Source organism: Eumetopias jubatus, unplaced genomic scaffold, assembly GCF_037043125.1.
Source record: "Eumetopias jubatus isolate StellerSeaLion01/CBP00866 unplaced genomic scaffold, mEumJub1_p1.0 scaffold_7, whole genome shotgun sequence".
Taxonomy (NCBI): domain Eukaryota; kingdom Metazoa; phylum Chordata; class Mammalia; order Carnivora; family Otariidae; genus Eumetopias; species Eumetopias jubatus.
Window position 1 is genome coordinate 76,864,662 of NW_028274813.1, and position 12,609 is coordinate 76,877,270.

General features: G+C 39.2%; 1 protein-coding gene across 1 annotated transcript in view; it reads left to right on the top strand.

Annotated features, from left to right (window-relative positions):
• Positions 1–12,609, top strand: part of LOC114221356 (formin-1-like) — a 290,129-nt gene that overhangs the window by 76,229 nt on the left and 201,291 nt on the right. The gene's annotated exons all lie outside the window — the stretch shown is intronic.

Below are 12,609 nucleotides of genomic sequence, written 5' to 3' on the forward strand. Positions count from 1 at the left end.
TTTTAAATTTAGAGTTTTCAATAAGCCACAGCATCCAATTACTTTATTTTACTAGAAGAAAGTCACAAAAATCACATTTTATAAAATATATAGTTAAAAATGGAATTAAAAACTTTTTTCCCTTAAAATCCTAAGGTTGTATTCAGTTAAAACAATCCTTAAGATTGAAACATGTATTATAGGAAATTTTTATGTCAAATTAATAACAAGAATGGCTGCAAATATTTTTATTTTTTTATTTTAATTTTTTTAATTTTTTAATTTTTTGCATCCTGCTTTTTTTTTTTTTTTTTTTTGACAGAGAGAGACACAGAGAGGGAACACAAGCAGGGAGAGTGGGAGAGGGAGAAGCAGGCTTCCTGCTAAGCAGAGAGCCCGATGTGGGGCTTGATCCCAGGACCCTGGGATCCAACACTTAACGACTGAGCCACCCAGGCACCCCTTTTTTAAATTTTTTTTTCTTTTTTAAAGATGTTATTTATTTGTCAGAGAGAGAGAGAGAGAGACAGAGAGAAAGCACAAATGAGGGGGGCAGAGGGAGAGGGAGAAGCAGTATCCCCGCTGAGCAAGGATCCCGATGCAGGACTCGATCCCAGGACCCTGGGATCCTGACCTGAGCCGAAGGCAGACACTTAACCGACTGAGCCACCCAGGCGTCCCTGGCTGCAATGATTTTTAATCATACACATTACTCTGTCAAAACACATCAAGTATAAAATTAAATGCCAAAATCACCTGTTTTTCTCCTCATTCTTTGCTGGTTATCACACAACAAACTATTTTGCCATAGTAGGGGCCTGCACAGAGCAGATGAACCTGAGCCTTGGCTGTGCTTCATTGAATATGGTATCCGTGCTGCAGCAATATACTTATATGTATAAGGGCAAGCCTGAATTTTAAAAAAGAAAGAGACCAGTGTAGAGTTATAACTTTCCTAATCAATGAAATTTGTCTTCAGAACATCCAAATAGATCCCAAAACATGTCAGGGAAAACTTTGTAAAATTCCAGATTGCCAGAAAAACCAAAGAGAAAAACATAAACAAAGCCAAATACCTTAGTACTAGATGTGCTGTTGGTATTGAAATGTGTATTTTTTATATAACTTTCTGTATTTCTTAAAGTCCTTGTTGTTTTTAGGTTAAATATCCTTTTAAAATAACATTAAAACTAAGTGTTTGCAGAACTGCTCAGATACTCCATGGATCCCGAGACACCTGGTTTGTAAGCTTTCTGATCTTTTTCTAACCTGCTTATTTTACAGATGAAGACAATAGCCAGAGATAAGAAGGAAATTTGAGGTCGTACTGCAGTCTTATGCTGAACTAAATCCAGGCACTCTGACCACTATTTTAGTGTTTTTTCCATTACCTGACCCAGTCTCTCCAATTATCATAGAAAATATTTCTCCTTGGGTCCATTACTTAGAGAATAAAGACTATGCTTAATTTTGTGAGCCCTTTTCTGGCATCTCAATGTATATCTTGTACAATGAGTGTGCCTTTTGGCTGGGGTGAGCAATTTTTGGAAATTTAAGACATTTCCCTTCCTAGCTTCCTTAGAGGACATGTCCTAGACCAGAGCCCAGATCTTAATGAAAAACATATAAACCCTCTTGTTTGTTTTCCTTGTCGATTAGCCTATAATTTTAAATCCATTCAATGGCAGATTTATCAAGTGACTAATCCCTAGGAAGACTCAAAGTGGCAAGGAGAAGGTGGTTGTGGCCTAGGCACACATCATTGGTCATTTATTCAAAAATGTTAAGGTAGGAAGCCAAATACCTCCTTGATTACCCATTGGAAATATATTCAGGGAGGTTAGTTATAAGTGTTTGGGCCTGGAGTGGCCTGTTCCTGTGTAGTAGAAGCAACATGAATAACTTGGGATATCTTTGCTGGACAAATCAACCGGTGTGGTCTTGGTTTTCTTCAGTTCTCAAGGAAAATGTTATGTGTCCATAATAATAATGTAAAATCCATATAGCTCAGCTGTCTTGAAGATTGAAACTGACAAATATCTCTTCTCAGCTAGAATGTCTCAAAGTATGGATTGTTTCTTAATTATTATCATTTCTCTGACACTTTTCACAAGATCTCATGCATTATAGATGCTCATTAAAGCTTATTTGAACATTAGATGGTAGAGAGACTTTGGTATAAGTCAACAAGAGATAAGACTTGTTTCCAGTCTCTCTGGTTCATATAACACTATGAAGAGTAAGTCCATAAGTAGGAATTTGTCACAGTCTCTCCCCTGATCATATTCTTGCTACCAGAGAGCTATGACTTTGGGAAAGAGGTGGAAACTTTTTTCTAATCAGTAATCCCAGAGTTTATGCGAGTCACCTTTACTTTCAGTACCAGACAGAACTCAACAACTAGTCCCTCCTCACGTGCTCCCATTTGATAATGCTATTTAAGTGACCTAATACGACTTCTCACTTCAAGAAAAAAATACAAAGTTTGGGAGTATGTGAGGCAAATGTAACTGGGGAATCCACGTGACAGTTTCCAAAATGATACTATGAGACAGGTTGGCATCAGCCATAGGATGGTGTCCCTTCATAGACAGTGCATGAGTTGAGAAGGAAATATTGAAGTAATTGCTGTAATTACTTAAGTACCTCAGTTTGTTGCCACATTGGGGACCAGGATTTACCATTTGTTGCTTCTAGCTCACAGGTACTCTGCAATGGTCATACATACTTTATTGGACTAGCTGTAGTTCCAGTGGTGTTAACAATACAACATGAAATTCTACGTCCTCTCTCTTAAGAGAGGAGTTAGTGTGTTGGCTCATTGCCTAAAACTGTGCAGTCTTGGGTTTGCTCATTAGGTTTAGAATTACTTTTTGCAAAAATGAAGTCTGAAAATCATTTTCATGGATATCCCAAGGTACATCTATTCTGTGACTTACACTACATTTAGTGTTACTAATAACTTAGGAATAAAATGTTACCAGAATCCCCTGTGAGTAATGATTTTTTTTTTTTTTTTTTTATTCCACAAAAGCACTCTGGCTACAAATAAGTGTTGTTTTGTTTTGTTTCCCAGGTAGGAACCTCAGTCCAGATTTCAAAACTTCTTCTGTTTTACTTCCCCACTATTTCCTTGGATGATGATCCATGGTTATATTTGTTTATTTTTGAAGTATATTCCTGAATCCTCATAAAAACTATCAGATGGCAAAAATAATGCATGACTTTATCTAAACAGCAAACTGAGCCACTGGTGTGTTTTCAGAGCACCTTAATGAGTCTGTTTGAACTTGTGTGTACCTTTGCTTAATAATGAGAGTTTGGGACTCTGTGTCCTCTATATGACTTAGACAATATTGTGCTTTAAATCTTTATCAAGCTTTCATGAGCAGAGCTGTATCCTAGGAAGTTTTGAGAGGAAGAGATATGATGAAGTCTTGGGTGTGGAAATTATTAGCATTTTCGAACTAAAGGAAAACTTACTAAGTATTTTAGATCTCTCATTTTAGATATTAATAAAATGAGGATTACAGGAAGTAAAAAATTCTGGAAGTCCAAGTAGCTCATGACTGAAATAACCAGGAGTAGAATCCAGATCTTTTGACCCTCAGCCAGTGCTTTCCATTTACATAGGAACCAAAAAACTTCAGATCTATTACTTACCCAGTGACTCCAGTTCTTTTCCAGAAGGATGGAGGGCAAATATTTTAAAGAAAGCATCTTTTGTCAGAAAGTATCTCTATTTTTGTGTTGGCATTCTGATTTCAGAGTACTGAATGGGAAGGATTATTAATAACTGAGGATCTGGGATAAGGTGAAAAACTCTCTAAAGTGAAAAGATCTGGATTTGAATCTATCTCACTGGCAATTTACTTACTGTCTCTATGCCCCTCTTCATCTTAAAAACAGTTACAGTACAAGCCTTGTCAGAGTTGTTGCCATAATTATAAACATTAATGTAATACAAATGCATTGTAAGCCATAGATTGTATGTAATGTTGTTAGTCAGTAATTATTATGACCGCTTTCTTACGCCAAAATAAAAAATAAGTTCAAAATGGGTTAAAGACCTAAATGTGAGACATGAAACCATAAAACTTCTTAAAGAAAACATAGTAATCTCTTGGACATCGGCCTTAGCAACACTTTTCTAGATATGACTCCTCAGGCAAGGGGAACAAAAGCAAAAATACACCATTGAGACTACACCAAAATAAAAAGCTTCTGCACAGTGAAGGAAACCATCAATAAAAAGAAAAGGCAACCTACTGAATGAGAGAAGATATTTGCAAATGATGTATACAATAAGGGTTAATATAAAAATATATATAAAGAACTTATATAACTCAACACCAAAAAAAACCCCAAATAATCTGACTTAAAAATGGGCAGAGAACCCGAATAGACATTTTCCCAGAGAAGACCTACAGCTAGCCAACAGACACATGAAAAGTTGCTCAACATCAGGGAGATGCAAATCAAAACCACAATGAGCTATCACCTCATGCCCGTCAGAATGACTAGAATCAAAAAAGACAAGAAACAACAAGTGTTGGTGAGGATGTGGACAGAAAGGAACCCTTGTGCACTGTTGGCAAGGATGTAAATGGGTGCAACCAGTATAGGAAAACAGTATGGGGTTTCCTCAGAAAATTAAAAATAGAAATACCAGAAAGAACAAAACAACTAACAGCAGAGATGTAGAAGCATCCCAAGTGTCCATCAATAGATGAATAAAGAAGATGTGAGATACATACACACACACACACACACATACAGGAATATTAGCCATAAAAATTAACTAGACCTTGGCATTTGTGACAACATGGATGGACCTAGAGGTCCATGCTAAGGTTATGCTAAGTGAAGTAAGTCAGAGAAAGATAAATACCATATAATTTTATTTATATGTCAAATCTAAAAAACAAAACAAAAACCAAACAGACCCATAAATACAGAGAACAAGCCTGTGGTTACCAGAGGGAAGGGTTTGGGGCAGGGGATGGGTAAAATGGGTGAAGGGGAGTGGGAGGTACAGGCTTCCAGTAATGGAATAAACCAGTCAGAAGGGTGAAAGGTATGACATAGGGAATATAGTCAGTGGTATTGTAAGAAGTATTGTATGGTGACAGATGGCAGCTACACACTTGTGGTGAGCACAGCATAACATACAGTGTTGTTGAATCACTATGTTGTACACCTGAAACTAACATCACATTGTGTGTCAGCTATTCTTCAATTTTAAACATTATTATGAAATACTATTATTTTAGCTACTATCAATTCAAAAATGGTAAAGTGGAAAGAGCATGCATTTAATATCAACCAGATTTAAGTTTCTTTGTCACCATTTTCCAGGCATGGGGTCTTACAGAAGTTAACACATCCCCCAGAATGTCTGCCTTACAGAGTTGCAAGGATTAAATTAAGGCATCTCGCATGGGGTCTAGCACACTTACTTTATGTTGGTTTCTTTTCTCTCACTATCTTGACTGAACATCAGTATGGCAGATGATCCCTGGAGATAGCACCATTTTTACACGTGTGTAATTTAACTTTGTACTCGACAGCCTTGCATGTGTTGGGTTTTACTCCCAAGTCAACTTAAGTGCTATTTTATCTTTTGATTGCTCTTTACTCCTTTTCCTGCCCAGTTTCTTTATTTATTCCTCCTAGCAAGTTCTTATTACATTGATGTATCAGATGTGCCTCATGTTTCTGAGTGTCCCTGAGATGGCCTCTTAGTTGTAACATGATGTGATTTATTTCTGATAAGAACAAAAAAAAATTATTAATAATAGTTGATTAAAACCAGCTATTGTTAACCTCTGGGAGTTTTATCAAGCCCAGTGCCATTCTTTTTATTAATAGAGACTTGTTTTTATAGTAACAAGTGTAAGTTAATTACACAGGGAATTACTGAAGCCTTTGTACAGCCTTCAAAAACAAAACAGGAAAGCCAGGATGCCCACATCCAAAGCCATAGAACCACTGTCTTCCCCCTTAACCTCACTCTATAAGGCCCCAATTCCATCCCTTTGAGGCACTTGATGCCCTTGAGCCCCCCCCCGCCCCCCACCTCCTGCCTTTATTTCTTTCCGTCTGCTCAGACTGCACTTCTCTGAAGTGGTGAAGCTTCATTGTGCTTCTATGCCGTCCCTGGGAATATTCTAGCTTGCCCCCGCCTCAAATGTAGAATTTGGAAGAGTCCCTGGGAAAGGTTGACTGACTCAAGTTGTACAGCAGATAACCTGAATTTTTACTGGCCCTGGCAGCACCACTGGGAGAGATTGTTCGTAACAACAAAATGCTAACAGATGATTTTTCCACATCGCTTGGCACCATCATGATGTCTTTCATCAGCAGGCACTTTTCCACGTTCTTTTTGACAGACGTGTTTGTGGGGACCAGACAAGCAAAAGTCTCCCTCTGTTGCTTGGGTTTCAGTACAGTGTGTTCCTTCGATGATATCTCTGAGCAGTGGTAATGTGAAGGATATTAAAAAATAATGAGGATTTGGTAAGGGGAAGGAAGGACGAGCCCCTGAGGAGGCTGGGGGAGTTGCCTAGAGTCCAGTCCCTAATCAGATTAAAATCACAAATGTGGTTCGATTCTACTGGGTAGTTTATTATACTTATGGGAACAGCCTTTAAGCTTGTTGTGGAAAGCACACTAATCTACAATATTTTGAATTGTTAAAATTAAACGAATGTCAACTTTTAGAAATACCCATACTTAAAAAAAAAAAAAAACCAAAAGCCCTAGATTTTTTTTTGAATTTTGTAGGCAATAACAACTATGAAATCTCATAGTTTTATGTTGTGCATGGGACTATCAAAGGGGAAGTGACCACATGTACCTCTCTTTAAAAATTTTTTTGAAGCTGCAAGTCTAGTTGGGTGGGTAATACAGAGGCACAAGGAAGTCTTGATATTTAAAACTAAGGAAATAATTCAATTCCATAAGCATTTATGGATCACTAACAAGACAAGCAATATGCAATGTTCTGGACGTTCAAACATGAAAAAGGCACAGTCCCCAACTGCCTGGAGCTTTTAGATTTACAAATAAGATAAGCATAAATGACTACAATGCTGAATTTGACTGAATTTTCCTTTAGGGCTTATGCTAGGTGGAAATGGACAGAAAAGGTGTTTTAAGTAGTGCAAATAGCATGTGTAAAAGCATAAAAAGGGTTGAACATAAGCTGATTCTGTAGTGGTGCAGCACAAGGAAAGTATAGAGAAGTATCTGGAAAAGTTAGCAGAGGCCAGGTTTTAAGGAGCCATGAGGCATCATGGAAAGAATAGACTTATCTGCCGTGTGGAGTAACTATTTTCAATATAGGTAATGAAGGGGTATTCCCCTTATGGGGACATATCAGAATCAGGAAGGGGCTTTTCCAAATAGCACACGTTCCTTCGGCAATTCTGAAACAACCCAAGTGTAAGTCATTGCCAGAAAGAATCCACTGATACTGTAGTTTCATACTGTCTCAGCTGTGCTTGGAGCAGAGTAAAGATTAAGGACAGTGGCTGTTGATTTCAACTCTGGATGCCCTTCGGAATCCCTTGGCGAGCTTTAAGGATGTCAGGGCAAGGACACCATCTCAGATCTCTGGGAATGGTCCTGCCCATGGGTATTTTTTTACAGAGCTCTCTAGGTGTTTCTAATGGAGAGCAGGCTGAGAAGCATGACAAGAGACAGATAAAAGTAGTGCCAGTAAGGAAAAGGAAGATTAAAACAAAATGGTTTAATTGGGATTGTTCTCTTAAGGATTGTGAATTTGCATCTTTCTTAGCAGGAGATATAGTTCACTAGGCTATTGTAAATGGGAAGAGGATGCACTTAAAAATGAAAGCAGTAGAAGCAATCAAGTTATGAGTCAAGGAAGGTGGATAAAACATGGATAAACATAGATAAAACTTGAGGAAGACTGGAAAGATGTCAAACATCAGCACCTGTCTCCTTTCAAATGGGATATTGGGATGAATGCAGAAAAAAGATTTTCAGCAGGGAGGGGCAGGGAGAGGGGAAACTGCTAGTACTTCATATGACCTAAAGATCATTTAACTAGGAATAAATGGAAGGTTTACAACTATTTTGTCTCCCATGTACAAGCGTCATGTTCAGTGTGAAAGTAAAGGAGCCTGAAAAGAGAGTCACCAAGGGTTCCAAAGCATTATGTTCCCTTGACCCAGCCTCCTCTGTAGTTTTGGCTGGAAGGAACTGGGCTTGGTATTTCATAAAGATTCCCAGGATCTTAGGCAAACTTTGTCCAGGAAGGAGTATATGATTATCTGACCGAATACTCTGGGTTTGATTCACCAAATCACTAGCAGTCCTTCTAGCTGTGGCTCTAGGTAAAGAGAGGAAACAGCACATAGTTTCACATATGCCAAGTGGAAGGGGCACTTAACAGAAAGTAGAGAGGAAAACAGGGTTAAAAACTAGCTTTGCCAAAGGTTCAATTTTTAGGGTTTCTTATTATAATCCCAGTATATCAGTATGGAGTATATGGAAATTCAGTATTTCTTTCTTATTTGGGAATTCTTCAGATCAGTGGATACGAATTGTGAGGAAGCCATTCATGGAATCCATGCTTAGTGATCTGTCCCCTTACTTTGGGCATTTGCAGGAGAGAAGGGGTGTTGAGAGAAGATGGCATTTGCAAAGGCCCAGATGCATGAATGAGCATGGTCCTGGGAGAGGCAAGATGCTATGCAAGAGTGGAATCCAGGGCCTATCTGGGGAAGAGGCAGGAGCCAAAAGTGGAGAAAGTTGACAGAAAACAGATCAAAGGAGACTCTGGTGTGTCCATGCTAAAAAGGTTCAGTGTCGGGGCGCCTGGGTGGCTTAGTCGTTAAGCATCTGCCTTTGGCTCAGGTCATGATCGCAGGGTCCTGGGATCGAGCCCTGCATTGGGCTCCCTGCTCAGCAGGAAGCCTGCTTCTCCCTCTCCCACTCCCCCTGCTTGTGTTCCCTCTCTTGCTGTGACTCTCTCTCTCAAATAAATAAAATCTTAAAAAAAAAAAAAAGTTCAGTGTCAGTCTGTAAATAATGGCCAATTATTGAAGAGATATTAAAGAATAAAAATCTGCATTTATTTAAAAATTCTCCTGGAATCATTGTGGCTAAACTGTGGTCAGGAAAATTAGTTAGGTGGTTGTTGCCATTGTCTAGATAAAGAGGACCAACTGAAAAGTTGAGTCAGTGGGAATGGAAGGAAGGGAATGAATCAGAGAAACCAGTGAGGCTTATTAATAAATAGTATGTTGGGAATGAGAGAGAGAAAGCAAAAAATCCATTATGACACCCAGGTTTCTGAATGTGATGACTGGGAAGATGAAGATGCCATTAACTGCAAGAAGGCATTTCAGAGGAGGAACAGATTGAGGTTGGGCAGTGATGAGCTCATGATGAGTTCAGACATGTTAGGTTTGAGGTGGCTGATTAAACATGCAGGTAGATCAATCAGGAGGATGTTTGGAATTAGGGCTTTAAGGTGCCATTTTGGAAGTAATAGTGTATAGTAAATGAGTGTTGCTGTACCCTATAAGTATACAAGATGGTCCAGAGATTATGTAGTGTGAGAAAGGTAAAATGGCAAGCAAGATCCCTAGGGAACAACATTTAAGGGATGAATGGAGGGAGAGGAGTCCACAGATTGACTGGAGAGAGCTGAAAAGTGGGAGGAAGTTGGGGGTGGGTAGAGAAAGTATATCAGGAGTTAAGGAAGCAGGGAGAATTTCAAGGCCCAGGCAACAGTCAACACTGCAACTTACAGGGCAAGATCACAGCAAAGTGCTGACCAAATGTAACACTCAAATTGCAGGATTTCCATGAGTTGGGGGTGGGGCCAGGGACAGAAGCCAATTATAATTGTTTGAAAGGAGAATGGATGAGAAAGTAGATCAAGCAAGAGTTGTATGCTTTTTTCCCCAAAAATTCTGCTGTGAAAAAGAGACAGTGAGGAAGAAAGGGCAACAGAACAGATTAAAGAAGGTATCTTTAGGGGCACCTGGGTAGCTTAGTTGGTTAAGCATCCGACTGTTGGTTTTGGCTCAGGTCATGATCTCAGGGTCCTGAGACTGAGCCCCATGTCAGGCTCCCTGCTCAGTGGGGAGTCTGCTTGAGATTCTCCCTCTCCCTTTGCCCCTCCTCCCACTCACACACACTCTCTCTTAAAAAATAAATAAAGTATCTTTATTTTTGCTTTAGATGGATAGAGCATGATGCGGGGAGCCCGCTGAGAGCTGAAAGCAAGGTGGCGTGGCCACTGGCCTCTAGAACAGTGTCAAAGAGACAGTAATAATGGTAGCAAACTTATGTGGCACCTACTATGTTCCAAACACTCCTCTATATGTTGTTTTGTATATATTAATTCATCTACTTCTCAGCTGCCTTATGAGGTGGAATCTGTTAGTATGCCCGTTTTACTTATGAGAACACTGAGGTCCAGAGAAGTTAAATAACCTACCCAATTTATGCCCTACCCACTGCACTAAGCAAATGCATTACTGAGTCACCGAAACAATGTATAGGTACATATATCAGCTTCAGCAGCTTCGGAAGATCATTGGTTAAGAGGTAGATGGGAAGGGCGTGGGACAAGACCAAGGTGTTTGCTGTAGATACAGGTTAGTTGTGTGATAAAGGGGACGTCTCTCTGTGGAACATGTCTTTGCAGCTTTTTCCTATTATTAAGAAGTTGAAAATTATTGGCTCATCAATGTTATTTGACTCTTAACTTTCTTGGAAGAAGGTTAGTTGGGAACAACACGCCAGAGTTAGTTTGTTGTGGCAGAACTGAACTAGTCACTGTAATGAAATTGACATGTTGGCAAGCGACTCTGTGGACATCAGGGCTGGGCTGTAGGTAGAGGTGGGCAAGAGAGGGAGGGGGAGATGGTGACGGACAGGATGTTGAAACAGATTATCTTGATCACATAGTTGAATGAAACTTGAAATTATATTCAGGCATTTGGTAGTAGAACTCCTGAAAGATTGGGTAAAGTTTTGTATTTGTACTACCTTGTTTATCCAGACTTGCTGAAGCTTTTCCTGGTTTTGTGCCCATCATTCCACAAAGGTGGCATTATTTGGAAATGTGAAAGAATAATCACAAATCTGTTAGTCTTTTCTTCTAATATTATCATTAGCAAGAGTACCTAAGAGTAACATTTATTCAGATGTCATGTACATTTCTAAAAACCCTAGAGCTGGCTCATAATCATCCTCACTTGACACTTGGGGAAACTCAGACTTGGAGACACAAAGTCCCTTGCCCAAGGTTGTAAAGCTAGCAAGTGGCTAAGCTGGGATGCAAATCAGGTAGTATGAATCCAGAGCTCAGGTGCCTAACCCTCTGTGCTGTATATGAAATAGATGGTGTCCAGATTTTGCCTGTTTTTTCAGAGTTGCATCAGGCTGCCATGTTCACATGTGAGAAAATCAACTTTAGAAAAACCTTGCCTCTAGTTCTACTAACCATAGTTACTTGGGGGTTGGTTCCTAAGGGAAAAAGGCTAGTATAAATATAGTTATAAGGTGTCTTAATGAATGTGGAGAACCTTCACATGTCTTTACCTTCTCCGATGAGGTCATTACAAATATTTCTTTACCTTTTCAATGCAAAAGGGATCTGCGTTTGTGTACACTTTGGTGTTCCAGACATTTGTGGGCTGAAATTACAGTGAAGAGAGTTTTGTTAGGCTTCAGGAAGGCCCGCAGGACAACGACCGGTTAGAACTGTTGCTGTGGTCATCTCTATCTACTACCTGTCGTGCTAGCTGCTGGAATGGAGAGGTGAAGGATGGTACCCTCCCTGATTCCATCTCATGGGAATGTGTGATCTGATGAGAAAGGCAGAAATTAAATGAGGTCACCAGAAATATTTAATTACCATGAAACTGGATTCTGGAAACCCTAATAACGTCATGAATTTGACTGTTTTCCAGTTCATCAAAATAGGCTAAATGGCTTTGAAGGCTGGGAAATAGACTGGTTAATGACCGAGAGCGTGTCAGCTCTGTGCTATTAAGTGTAAAACCATAGATTTGAGGCATTGAAATAACTGACAAGATAAGTGTTAAAAAGGTAAACGTCCTTCCCATTTACAAGTGCACCAAAAACTATAAGATACTTAGGAATAAACCTAACCAAAGAGCTAAAAGATCTGGCCTGTGAAAACTATAGAACACTAAGAAAAGAAACTGAAGAGGACACAAAGAAATGGAAAAATATTCCATGCTTATGGATTGGAAGAACATATGTTGTTAAAATATATGTTTTCTACAAAGTAATCTACACATTTAATGCAGTCCCTATCAAAATACCACCACCATTTTTCACAGAGCTAGAACGAACAATCCTAAAATTTGTATGGAACCTCAAAAGACCCTGAATAGCCAAAGCACTCTTGAAAAGCAGAGCTGGGCGGCATCACAATTCTGGACTTCCAGCTCTATTACAAAGCTGTATTCATTAAGACAGTATGGTACTGGCATAAAGACAGACACATCGCTCAATGAAACAGAATAGAAAACCCAGAAATGGACCCACAACTCTATGGTCAACTCATCTTTGACAAAGCAGGAAAGACTATCCAATGGAAAAAAAGATAGTCTC